Source organism: Elephas maximus, chromosome 3 (genome assembly GCF_024166365.1).
Source record: "Elephas maximus indicus isolate mEleMax1 chromosome 3, mEleMax1 primary haplotype, whole genome shotgun sequence".
NCBI lineage: Eukaryota > Metazoa > Chordata > Mammalia > Proboscidea > Elephantidae > Elephas > Elephas maximus.
In genome coordinates, this window is record NC_064821.1 from 165021559 (window position 1) to 165034043 (window position 12485).

A 12485-nucleotide genomic window follows, 5' to 3' on the forward strand; every position below is an offset into this window, starting at 1 on the left:
CATACACCCAAGAAACCTTGGATGGCAGTCCGGAAGATATTGCCTCACTAAAGGTCCTGAATGGTGGGGTAAAGGAGGATTTGGCTAAGGCGTGGGGTTGGGGCAGAAGGCTTGCAGTCTAAGCTAGTTTTGGGTCACAGACCCGTTGCAAAACGGATGAAAAACGTGACCCTCTACCTGGAAAAATCCACACGCCACACGCAGACATAAACAAACGCCCCTTCGCTTGAACTCCAGGGAATTTAGGGCCCTAAGTCAAGGCCTGGGGTCTAAATCCTAAAGCCTGAAGTCTTCTGTCCCTTACCCCCAAGCCTGACTCACCCCTGCTCTGGCCTCCTAGCTGGTTCCAGCCCTTGGTACTGCCGCCTTCCCTCGTTTCTGAGGAGCCTTAGAACCTACACCGCGCAGAGCTACCCTGGTGTTCATCTCTCTCCGGGTGGTCTGAGGCATCCGAGCAAAAAGCTTTTTGGCAGCCAGTGAGCAGCTGATCTCTGGGGCAAAGAGGGCGGCGCAGGGTAGACCCCGGAGGCGCGGGCGGCGGACGACGCGCTCGGGGAGGGCGGGGAGTGAGGGGAGCGCCCGGCAACCCCGCCCAGCCCCAGGCTGGAGGCCTGTTGGCGGTCCGAGCCAGTACCCCCCGCCTTGTGCCCCAGAAAACCGCAGTCCAGGGCTGGTACACGCTGCCCCTCCGACCCCCGCGCGTTTTCCTTTGGCCTTTGGAAGTTCGAACCCTTCCCTGGCTGAGTTCGGCTGACCCTCCCGGGAGCGTTCCATCTCTAGTCCAGGGCCCCCTGCAGCCGGGCACTGCCAACCAGCCAGAGCAGGTGCGGGGCTGGGGGTGGGAGGGGTGAGGTGGGGGGCAGGATTTGGAGCGTGTGTGACTCAGGAGCCCGGGGAGGAGGGGCTAAGAATTCAAGAAGCCTGTGTTAAAGCAGCTCGGAGCTCCGGCACAGCAGAGAGCGCTGGGAGCCGGAGGGGAGCGCAGCGGTGAGTCAGGCTGCCCCGAGACGAGCCCAGAAAGGGGCGCAGCGCGGGCGCGGGCCCTGGTGACGAGGCTTCCCGAGAGAGTATGCATAGGTCCGGGTCTGGCGAGATCTTCAGGCACCTCCGAGGCTCACGCGGGCTGAGGTGCAGCCCCGAAAGAAGCGTTCCGAGTGGGTGCGGGGTCTTGGGACCCTGAGCAGGCGGGCGAGTCGCGGGGAGCGGTGCCGTCTCTAGTCGCGGAGGTTGCGGTCCCGAGATGGCCCTAAGTCCGAGAGGCAACCCTGGCGCCGCAGAAGCCGCACGGCTGTGCCAGGGACTAACTCGAGGGCTAGAAGGGGACAGCGCGCAAGTGAGGGAGAATGAATGCGCGTGGTGGAGACAGGGATGCGCGGGCTGCAAGCCCGCTGGGGCCGCTGGAGTGGTCGTCTGCACCGCGGAGGGCGAGTGCAGAGCGCGCGTAGGCTGGGGTGTGCACCGAGTCCCGAGGGTGCCATGCTGCCCCCAGGTGAGCGGACGAGCGGGTCAGGGCGCGCTAGATTTGGTGCAAGCAATGGAGCAAGGGTCTCGGGGCTTCTACGCGCGTCACAGACTGACTGGGGGTTTCGAGTGAGGGGCCCCTGGGGGCTAACATAGTAACGCTGCGCTCCAAGTGCCGGGGTCCAGCGCACTAGGAGACTCCATTGAGCCGCGCTGGACATCCCAGGCTGAGGTCGCAAAGGCTTGGCGTTGCTACTTGGGTCATGGCCCCAGCCGTCTGCTGCCAGGTGTGAGAAAAACTGGCTTGGAGGGGTGGAGTGAGCAGCTCCTTGGGGTCCAGGGGACTAGGACCGAAGGGAGTGAGACAGAGGACTCAGGGGTCAGGGAGCGGCATCTTTCAGCCAACGTAAACAAGAAGCTTAGCTCCATTCTCCATTTGATTACAACCCTCCTTCTCCTTAAAAAAAGAAAAACTCTGAGATTCTTATTGAAGGTGTTTTCTGCTTGAACTTTCTCTTCTCTTGTGACTTGAGAGATTAAAAAAGGGCCTGCTTGCTAGGCTGGTTTTTCCAAGTTGTTCTAGGTTGGAAGTTATAACAGTTTGAGGGATAATTTATGGGTGTTTCATGCATTAAAGTGTATTACAGCAAAGCCTTTTGGGTGCTGTGGGTATTAAGGAAAACTTAGTGCACGTTCCCAGCTGGAAACCAAAATAGTGCGCTCCCCTGTCTCTGCCTCATCTGTCATCTGAGGCCAATGAAAATCCCGGAGAAAAGGCACTTGATTAATTGTCCTGGCTCCATCCTCCGGACGCACCCACTGCCAGTGCCAGCCTGCTTTTCCCCCATGCATGCATTGCCAGCTGCATTCTGCAAATTCAGAAATGTTGGTGGAGAGCCCACCAGTAACTTCTCTCCAGGGTCTGAGCAGCTACTCTTCAAACTCTGGACGCTGTCAGTTAAGTCTGCTGGAGGGGAATATTTCTCCTTCTCAAGGCAGCGTAGGAATGGCAGCAGCAGTTGGCCTCTGCCAGCCCTTCTTGCCCCTTCTTGCAGTTTCCTACCAAATGTCTGAAACTTGCTCTCTCTGCAGAGCCACCCAAGAAAGGATATGCTAGACCTTGATGAGTCTCTTCTGTTGATTAAGTCATGTGTCAACCCGGGCAACTCAAATATCAATCCATGATGGTTTAGAGGGGAACATGGACTGGGGTGAGAGTGGCCCTGCTGGCATTGCCTCATGGAAGAAGTGAATGTCCCTCAGATGTACTCTTTCTCTAGGGGACTTGGGTGGTTGGAGAGGGATGGGACTGAGCTCACACAGTGCCAACCCCTCCCCCCCATTTTCCCAACATTTTTGTGTAGGCAAATAGAGGGTAACTTAGATGGGAAAGATATTATGAGACACCACAAATCAGAAACTCAGGTCTGGGGAAGTGGCAGAGCATGGGGACGTGTGCTTTGATAAAACTGGAAGAGTACCTTAGAGGATTTTATAACCAGCTGCTGGTGCCACTGTCTTCCCTGGGCAGCCATCTTATCCCTAAAGCAACCCAGACTCACCAGGGAATCAGAGGATTGGGCCACTCGGGGAAGTCATCCTAGCGTTGGTGGCCCTTTCACTACCCTTAGCCTTTCTCAAGGAGTGAGGTTCTCACCTTCTCCTATTGCCGACCCCATAACTCACCCACTTCAAGGGCCAGTGGGAGCAGGCGATGAGGCTCCACACGCCTGTACACTTCCATTGGGAAATCTGTGCCTTGGCTAGGAAGGGGGCCGCAGTTGCCGACATCAGCAGGGAGGGTAGGGCATGGTAGGGCAGGGCTGGAGCCTGAGGGAAATTTCTCATCATTACTGAGATTAAACTAATGAGAAAGTCACACAACTTTTAAATGAGTGGCGAGCACTGTTGCTGCACATCCATGGAACGTCCTGCTGCTGTGGCAACCATATTGGAGCCGCAGATACACCGCGGAGATACAGACACTGCTCTTCTGTGCTGAGCATGGAGCAGGGGCAAAGCTCAGAGCCCCAAGCAGACATCAGTGCCAGACCAGGAACCAGAGGTCCAGCCATTTGCCTTTTCCCAATAAGAACTTGTAAGGATTTCGGGGTTAAGAACAGATCTTGGTGACCTTTGCTGGCAGCATACACTCTTTTGGCTCTCAGGAGGCAGTGAAAGGTTTGCTGAGGATTTGCGTAAAATCTCTGAGCAAACAACACATGTTCCTAGAGGCTTTCTCTTTCTTTCTTTGATTGGCACCTCTGATCTTGCAAACCATCAGCTAAGCCACCAGCTCTCAGCTTTAGCTGATCCTGAGAAAGCACCTCTGTGGTAGACCAGTTATACAGAACAGCATGTGGCGGCATCAGGCAAATAAATGGGGGTGAAAGACCCTTCCCTAATCCATTTCCAGGGCATCTCGCTTCCTGACAGTGGGGAAATAGTTAAGATCCTAACTCCAAATAGCAGTGAAACCAGCAAGGGCTCAAGACAGATGTACTGGGGAAACTGAAACTTTGGGATAATTGACCTTTCAGTTGGGTGTGAGCAAACACAAAAATGTCACTATTTGAGCTGAAGAGAACAGACCTTCAGCTGCAAAATTTAGCCAAGGCTAGAACAACGAAAACATACAATGAAGAAGAAGTTTTGAGGCTTCGGGATGTTTTCATTATTCTTCTATGGGCTACTTTAGATGTTTTAGAGGAGTTTCTATAGACTCTTGGCCTCAGACCCAGTAGGAAACAGACTGAAACACTGAGTGATCTCTTAATGTTTTTCTCCTGTATTTTGGGTAAACTTACTGTGGCTGTTTTCTCAGTTATGGGAAAGGAGAGAAAGTAACTTCATGACTGTGAATATATCACCACACTTCTCAGGCTTCACTTTCCCAATCTGTGAAACAAGTGTATTGGATTAATAGTGTTTCTCAATGAGACTGTTGGAGTTTGGGGACAGTTCCTGGTGAAGAGTGAATGGTCTACACAAGGCAGGAAGTTTAGTGTTCCCGCCTTGCCTACCAAATGCCAGAAGTCATGGGGACAACCCCACATGCCCCCGTATATGGACAATAGGGCTGCCAGTTGAGAAGCCCCTCGGAAATTATTAATAAGGGCTTTTCTTCCAGGCCCTACTGTTGGGGCATCTATTATTTAATCACTGAATTGGGGCTTCAGGAGTTCAGCCCTGGGCTGCATCCTCTGAAGCCAGCCTCTTAGGCTCCAGGAAGTATTGGCAGGAACCACACTGCCGTGGGCCCACCAGGCATCCTGCTTTGCTTTTGTCAATGGAATGTGACTACAAATGACCCACATGGAAAGAAAACCTGAAAGAGTGGGGGAGGGACAGGTGGCATTAGAGCACGGCAGCTTCCTTCTCTGCCATATGCTATTAAAAACACAGGCAGACTGCCTGCCCCAGGGTGTCCACAGCGCTAGGAGACAATCCTTTTCTCCTTTTCTAAACGGATCACGCTCTGGCACCAGGAGGTCCCTTCCCTGAATGAGGGAATGAGGAAGCAGACCCCTCCCAGCCCGGACAGCCCTTAATACAACATGAGTGCACGCTGATACCGAATTAATACAACTGTGCCCAAGCTGTGAGAATAAATGAGAATCAATAACGTGACATTTGATTGGAAAAAAAGAGAAAAGTAGGCTAGCCTTGCTACACTGGAGGGCTGGAGCTTGTGGCACTGGGTTTATTCTCAAGTAGAGCAGCTCACGTTATCCTCACCTCTGCCCCAAGATTTCACTAGAGAACAAAAAATAGAACCATTGGTTTATTCATAGTGCAAAGGGCTAAGATGAATAATTTCTCTGGAGGATATTATAGGAACACCTTCTTGCTACTCATCCCCCAAGTCATTACTAGCAGGAGAGAGAAAATAAACATAGCAGTAGTGCCGGCAGAGTTTGAAGCTGATTCCTAATGAGGCAAAAAAAAAAAAGGATGTAGGAGACTTAAGGAGATCCTCAGATGAACTTGGTTTGATGATGCAGTCTGTCAGGTGGGACTAGCAACAATGCCTTTTGGATTGCCCAAGAGTTTGGCCAACCTCTTTCACGTGCGGGGAAAGTCTTTTTATTAGTTGTAGTATTAGTCAGACACTCGGGATTTCCCTGAAAATTCACCAGTCGGCTAAGAAGATTGAGCTGTTTTGGCACTGCCTGTGGTGGTTTCTGCAGGTGGGGAACCCTGTAAGTGGACGGACTTGGTGATGAAGTCAGTGGGATTGGATGGCTCAAGCATCATACAGAAGCCATTCCTTGTTGAGGACAGTTATAATCCATGACTACTGGAAAAGTTTCCCAATAACCACAAAACATTTGCTATCTGGTACAGATGGACTGACTCTCCTGTTTCCTTTGGCTGGTCCTTCAGGGTTGGTGGTATATATCATCTCTCCCCCTGCAGGCAAGCCTCTCTCATGCTATTCCTGAGTCCGGGGAATACTTTCAGGTGGAAGTATTTCACAGGTTGGGGGTGGCGGGGAGGTCCTGTCTTCAGCCCCACATCACCATGAATCAGAGATGTGGTTAAAGTGACTTGCATTTCCCACTTGCCTAGTCTGGTGAAATGCCATCCTATTTTTGGACCTGAGCAGACTTGGCTCAGAGGTCAACAGACTGAAGTATCACCTCATTGTTGTCAGTAACCATTTATTGAACCCTCACCATGTGTGGGACATAACAAGAGAGGCAGACTCCCTACCTTGCCAAAGAGGAATGCGGATACTTGGGCTATGGTTCGAAAGGAAGGAGAAGTCATTCTGGATTTTGGTTGCCCGAAGGGTGTGAGACTCTAGATAAGCAGAGATGAAGGGAGGAGATGAGCACTCCATGCTGGAAGCAATGGCTAGAGCAGAGATGCAGGAAGGCAGCAAAAGCAGGGGTGTGACAGGGACCCCAAGCAGGCCATTCAGGCTGGAGCAATTCTTTCGGAGGAGTCACAGGACAAATACAACAAAATTAAGTACCTGCCAGGTTGTAGGGCTGGTCTCTAGTTCCTCAATCTCACAGGCTTTGTAGTCACACAGCCCTGGGATTCACGCTGGAACTCCGTGACTTGGTGCTGGTGTGACCTTGAACAAGTTTCTTGACCTCTCCGCATATAAAGTTTCCTTGTCTGAAAAGAGAAGATAATAGTAGCACCTATCGCATTGGCTGTTGTGCACATTAAATCAGTTGCCATGGAGTCAATTCCGGCTCATGGTGACCCCGTGTGTGTCAGGATTTTCAGTGGCTACTTAGATCACCAGGCCTTTCCTCTGCGGCTCCTCTGGGTGAACTCTAGCCTCTAACCTTTTGCTTGGCAACCGAGCATGTTAACTGTTTGCACCACCCACGGACACCTGTTGTGCACGTTAGGTGGGGTGATGTACGTGGAATACCAGCACAGGTCTGGCACAAAGCAGACACTCAGCAGACATTAGTTTCCTTCCCTCACCCTCCCCCTTGATGATCTGAAGGACATCCTTCGTGCTTTCACTTCAGGTAGGGCAATATCCTCTTTGCTTTTTTTTTTTGGTCACTCTGTGTATGAAGCTTTGTTGCGTTTGGAGACGTCTTTTTGTGAGCATCGAAGACTTTTCTGGGAATTTACTCACCTATGTTTTGACCTTCTGTAGTTAACGTTTTCATTCTGATAAAATTTGAACCAAACATTTCGTCTTCTGAATTATCTTTGCTTCAAAATATCTGGATAAAAGGAGATTCATAGATATTCTACTTCACTTTCTTTCAGAGGCACCCTTCTCGCTAGCCTTTTATTTCAGAGATGTTATACAGTGCTCTCTGGATGAGGCATGTCTTGAGAATGGCCATTTTTTCATACAGTTTTAATAGTGTTTTACATATATCAACTTTTATATGTTATATGTATATCAATTCTCCTGTGTCTTTAAGATTTTATACCTTTTATCAAGTCTACAAGAGAAGGAAGCAGGAGGAAGTGAATTTTGCTACGGCAGCAAGGCATTTGTGCTCTCCCAGACCAAGAGTGGTTGGGCAATCATTGCTAAATTGCATATAACCTGTGGTTAAAGGAGGGACAGTCCCCACCTCACAGGTGAGGTAGATTCCTAGGATAACAGGCTACTGGATTGAGTGTCTCAATTTGAATGTATTAATATGCTAACAAGGGGACTGGGCACTGTCTGGGATGCATAATAAATGTAAATCATGATTCTACCCCCAGGAGCTCACTCAGGAGGCAAACTCAAATGTCTTCAGAGTCTCATCAGAGATCGTAAATGAGGTGAGACCATAGGCTTGATGGGGACTGTGGTACACTAGAGAAGACACGTGCCATCCGAAGGGGACAGGCACTAGCCATCTATGGCTTTGCAGGATGGTAGGTTCAGTGTGGCCAGATCTTCCAACATTTCAAGAAAAGCCAAAACTTTGAATTTGAGTGTATAATTTCTATATTTACAAAATTTCTGTGCAGACCAAACAAAACCAGTCCCCAGGCATTTTCATCGTCTCACCTAGATTAACACACTTGGAGCAGTGGAGAGCAATGTCAAAGTGGAAAACAGCTGGAGAACTACTAATCTTGGGTGATGATAGAACTGCGTGAAGGAAGAGGCCTGAGTGGTGTGGAATCCTGCAGGGAGGCTTCCTGGAGGAGGGGGAGTCCTATGGGTGGGTGTGATTTTATGGAGCCGCTTGCCGTTGAACCACTCAGCTCATGGTGACCCCATGTGTGCCGGAGTAGAACTGTGTTCTGTAGTGTTTTCAATGGCTGATTTTCGTGAGTAGATTGCCAGGCCTTTCTTCCGAGGCTCCTCTGGGTAGACTCGAACCTCCAACCTTTTGGTTAGTAGTTGACCTTTTGTGCCACCTAGGGACTCCCAATTTTATAGAAGCAGCCTCGGCACAAAGTCAGACAGAACTGGCTTTTGGTCTAGTTTATTAGCTTTATGACCACATTACTTAATCCTTCTAAACCTCAGTTTCCTTATCTGTAAAAGGGGATAAATCATAGTGCTAACCTCAGAGGATAGTTGTGAAGGTAAGGGGAGAGAATGCTGGAAAGCACTTAGCCCCAGAGCACGGAAAGTCGCAAGTGCCCAGTGAACCTGAGCTCCCTTGAAGGATAGGTGGGTGGGGTTTAGGCAGCCTGGAGGGTAGTATGAATGAAGGCCGGAGGCATGAGTAACGGTAGCCAAATTGAGCTTTGCAGACAGTTTCTTTACAAGGATTTGGGCCAATTGTACGCACCCCGCCCCCCCCCCCCCCCCCCCCCCCGCCACGGCCGCCCAGGAAAAGCACAGAAGGGATAGGTTACTGTCTTCTTTTCTGCCCTCTTCCTGCTTCTCCACAGGGCCCCCAGCTGCTTGCCCAGGTGCCCTCTGCCAGAATCCCACCCTTTAAAAACCTGACCTGGGCCATAGCAGGAAAATACAACCCTGCTCAGTAAGAAAGAGAAGTGCTCTGGGAGGTTGTATAGACACGCAAGGCAAATATTCAAAGAATTCTTAGGAATAATAATAATAAAAAAAAAATCCGTAAATCTGGATTTTTGCATGAGGCCATCTCGGGAACATGTTTTTTCAATTAGTGTGCACATTGCTTGAAGTGAAGTCACCGAGGCTGCCGCTCATCCGTTCCGACCCGCGCTGAGCCACCTGATCTGGACTTTACTTTCCATGACCTAAATCTGATTCAACCAACCCTGCCACTGCACCTAGCTCTCCAGAGGAAATCATTCCCACAATCCTAAACCAAAGAGAAGACATGCGCACTCCCCCGAAGAGCAATCTAATTTCAGATCCTGGGTATAAAAAAAGAAAATTAAGAAAGACAACACAACTTAAAAAAAAAAAAAAACACATTTTATTATTATTGTGGTAAATGTACAGGTAGATCCCTGGGTGGCGCAAGTGGTTTGTGATCATCTGCTAGCCCGAAGGTTGCCGGTTCGAACCCACCCAGCGGCTCCGCGGAAAAGGGGCTTAGCTAACTGCTTCTACCCATACCCTACTGCTTCTATAAAGATTACAGCCAGAAGAAAACCCTATGGGGGAACAAAAAACACCCGAAGGGAACAGTTTTGCTCTGTCACACATGGGGTCGCCATTAGTCGAAATCTGCTTCACAGAAATGCGTTTGGTTTTGGTAAGTATGTAGGTAACAAAAACATTTGCCATTTCAACATCTAGTTATGTGCATCATGTTATTCAACTACTCCAGACAGTGGCCCCAGAAGATCCCCCGCAAGCCCTTGTGTTTTTCTTTTCCTTTAGCGTTTATGGTTAGATGGGGACTGCGCAGTGCTTCATCAGAGCGCACGAGTTCTTTAGGTTAGGAAAGCAGAGAAAATAGTTTCTTCTGTAATTGGCAAACGCAGAGCATGAGACAAACGTGCGTTTTGCGAAAGCATGCATCAACTGCTTAAAATATTACCAGTCGGTGCCTGAGATCAGCCATTATGTTTTCTGGATGCTTTCCTGGGCTGACTCTTTTCCAAGCAAATGGCTTTGTCAGATATTTGTAATTTCTGAAATATTTTATTACTGATGTCCCCGCACCAGAGGGATGGGCCAGAGTGCATAATTAGCAGCGTGCCTCAGAAGCAAAGAGGCTGCTCATTACCCAACAGGATCAAGCAAGGGGTTGAAAAACATTTCGAATCAAAAGCCATAGAGTAGAGGAAAGGAAAATGTTTTTTAAAGCACAGTTTGAGACCCATTGGGTGTTGTGAAGTCGGTTAGGTGATACAACTCTCATGAAAAAAAAAAAAAATGAAGAGGATAGAATAAGAGATTTTTAAAATCAATATGCATTATATGTAGCAAGGGAAAGTATGATTTCATGAAACTTGCTTTAGTTGTATACGTGTATACACACATATGTGTGCAAATTGGCTCATATGGGAAATGCATTTTTTTTTACTGTGAGTCTTAGTCAAAACTTTTGAAAGCTGCTGGTATAGTAGGACAGTTTACCAGTTGCCATCGAGTTGACTCCAACTCACGATGACCCCATGTGTGTCAGAGTAGAACTGTGCTCCATAGGGTTTTCAGTGGCTGATTTTTTGGGAAGTAAGATCATCATGCCTTTCTTCCGAGCTGCCTCTGGGTGAACTCAAACCTCCAAACTTCTGGGAGTATATTAACCATTTGCACAGGATGGTTTAAAAAAAGGAATAGTTCTGAAGCCACACAAACTTGAGGTTAAACCAAGTCATGGGTTAATTACGTGTTCTTGGATGCCTTAAGTTCTTTAAGCGTTATCGCCCTCACCTGGAAGGTGAGATTAATAACTCCCTCAGAGGGCTGTTGTGTAGATTAAGTGAGGAAGATGTATGAAGTGACTGCTACTGTGCCTGCCACCAAGTGACAGCTGCTATCATCTTTCTTCCCCTTTCCCTTCTTCTCTTTCTCCTCTTCCTTCTTCTTTATCTTCTTCTTTGTGACTATTCCACCTCATCAGAGCTTTGACTTCCTATAAGTTTTTGTCCCTGAGGTTTGCTTGTCTCTGGCAAACCCAACAAAGAAGCAACAGAGTTGTTTTTGTCCCCAACCTTCTACACCAGTTCTTATCCATTCCATGCTGGCAGAGCCATCTTTCTATGATTCCTTCCATTCCCCTAGACATGCCTATGGCAGTCATTGTCCAAGGAGCACGAGACATCCTTCGAACAGTCAGAAGAATCAGGGCCTCTCCTGGCCTCGCCTCCAGGATAAATGCTTTGGTCTTTGGTGTGGGTGCAGTAACTGTGGAAGGAGCTTCTGTTCCCACAAATCACATCCTTTCCTCTCCGTGTATTTTTATAAGGCCAACGGGGCTAAGATACCATTAAAATGTTGACATTGTCAAAATTTTAAAGAAGTTCCTGCCCAGAGCTGAGAGTATAACATTTTCTCATGAGCAAGGCTGCAGGGTGCCCTGGCTGCTGAAGGTTGAAGTCTTTCTCTCAGTATAAACCAGGGCTTCAGACAGGTTCCTTCTGGTTCGAACCCCTGCTGAAAATTTGCCTTTCTAACAAGTTCCCTGCTGAGAGTTTGCATTTCCACCCCCTATATATTGAATCAGAATCTACATTGTAACAAGATCCCCAGGCAATTTTTACCTATAACTTCCTGGGAACTTGTTAGAAATGCAAATTCTCAGAAGGAGTGTGAACCAGAAGGAACATGTTCGAAGCCCTGGTATAAACAGTTTAAGGCTCTTAATGTTGATACCTTCAGATAAACCAAATCCTAAACCCAATTCCTGGTAGTGCAATGGTTAAACGCTTGGCTGCTAACCAAAAGTTTGGCAGTTCTAATCCACCAGCCGCTCCGTGGGAGAAAAGGCCTGCAGTCTGCTCCTGTAAAGATTATATGGCCTAAGAAGCCCTATGGGGCCATTCTACTCTGTCACATAGGGTCACTATGAGTCAGAATTGACTACAAGATACACGACAGCAGCAATCCCAGCTCCAGCCCTCAACCCATTTTATAATCTGTCACTGACCCCAGCCCTTCCATTGCCAGCTGAGGGCACAGGAAAGAATGACCCACATCAAGATTCTACTTTGGCTCTACAAAGGTGACAGATCCCAATTTCCTTGAGAGCCCTGGCTCATGTATCCCCTGAGGACAGATAGGTGATGACAAACTGCCTGGCTCTTTGTTCATGTGATAGCTTTACCTCTCCTCCCCGCCCCTCCTCTTTCTTTTCTCTATTTCCCCTTGTTCCTCTGAGGCTCATTCCAACTCTCCTCATAAAATGCCCTCCCGCTGGGCCCGGTTTTCACCACTAAGACTCAAAGAGGATTATTAGTGACATCTCCTCAAATGCTGAATTCCTATCCAGACCAAAGACTGCACTCTTCCAGGCAGTTAAGAAATTTCTCCATGAGGTTGCAGGGCAATGGGGCAGGAGGGCTCTGGAGATCATCTCTGTGACGGTATGCTCCTTTCCTCCTCACTACTCATCCCACTGCTCCCTGTAAAGTCGGTGTCACCAGGACAGTTGCACATTTTCAATAGCATTTACATCAGAAGAGAGAAACGTGTCACATCATAG

General features: G+C 48.7%; 1 protein-coding gene across 2 annotated transcripts in view; it reads left to right on the forward strand.

Annotated features, from left to right (window-relative positions):
* Positions 1-805: 805 nt before the first annotated feature.
* The window catches only part of NGF (nerve growth factor), a 71832-nt gene continuing 60152 nt past the window's right edge, over positions 806-12485 (forward strand). Inside the window, exon 1 of one of the 2 annotated variants that reach the window (XM_049880004.1) lies at positions 806-824. The gene's annotated coding sequence lies outside the window, so the exon portion shown is untranslated. Of the gene's footprint in view, positions 825-956; positions 988-12485 lie in introns of those variants that run through there. The other variant, XM_049880003.1, reaches the window with a different exon arrangement.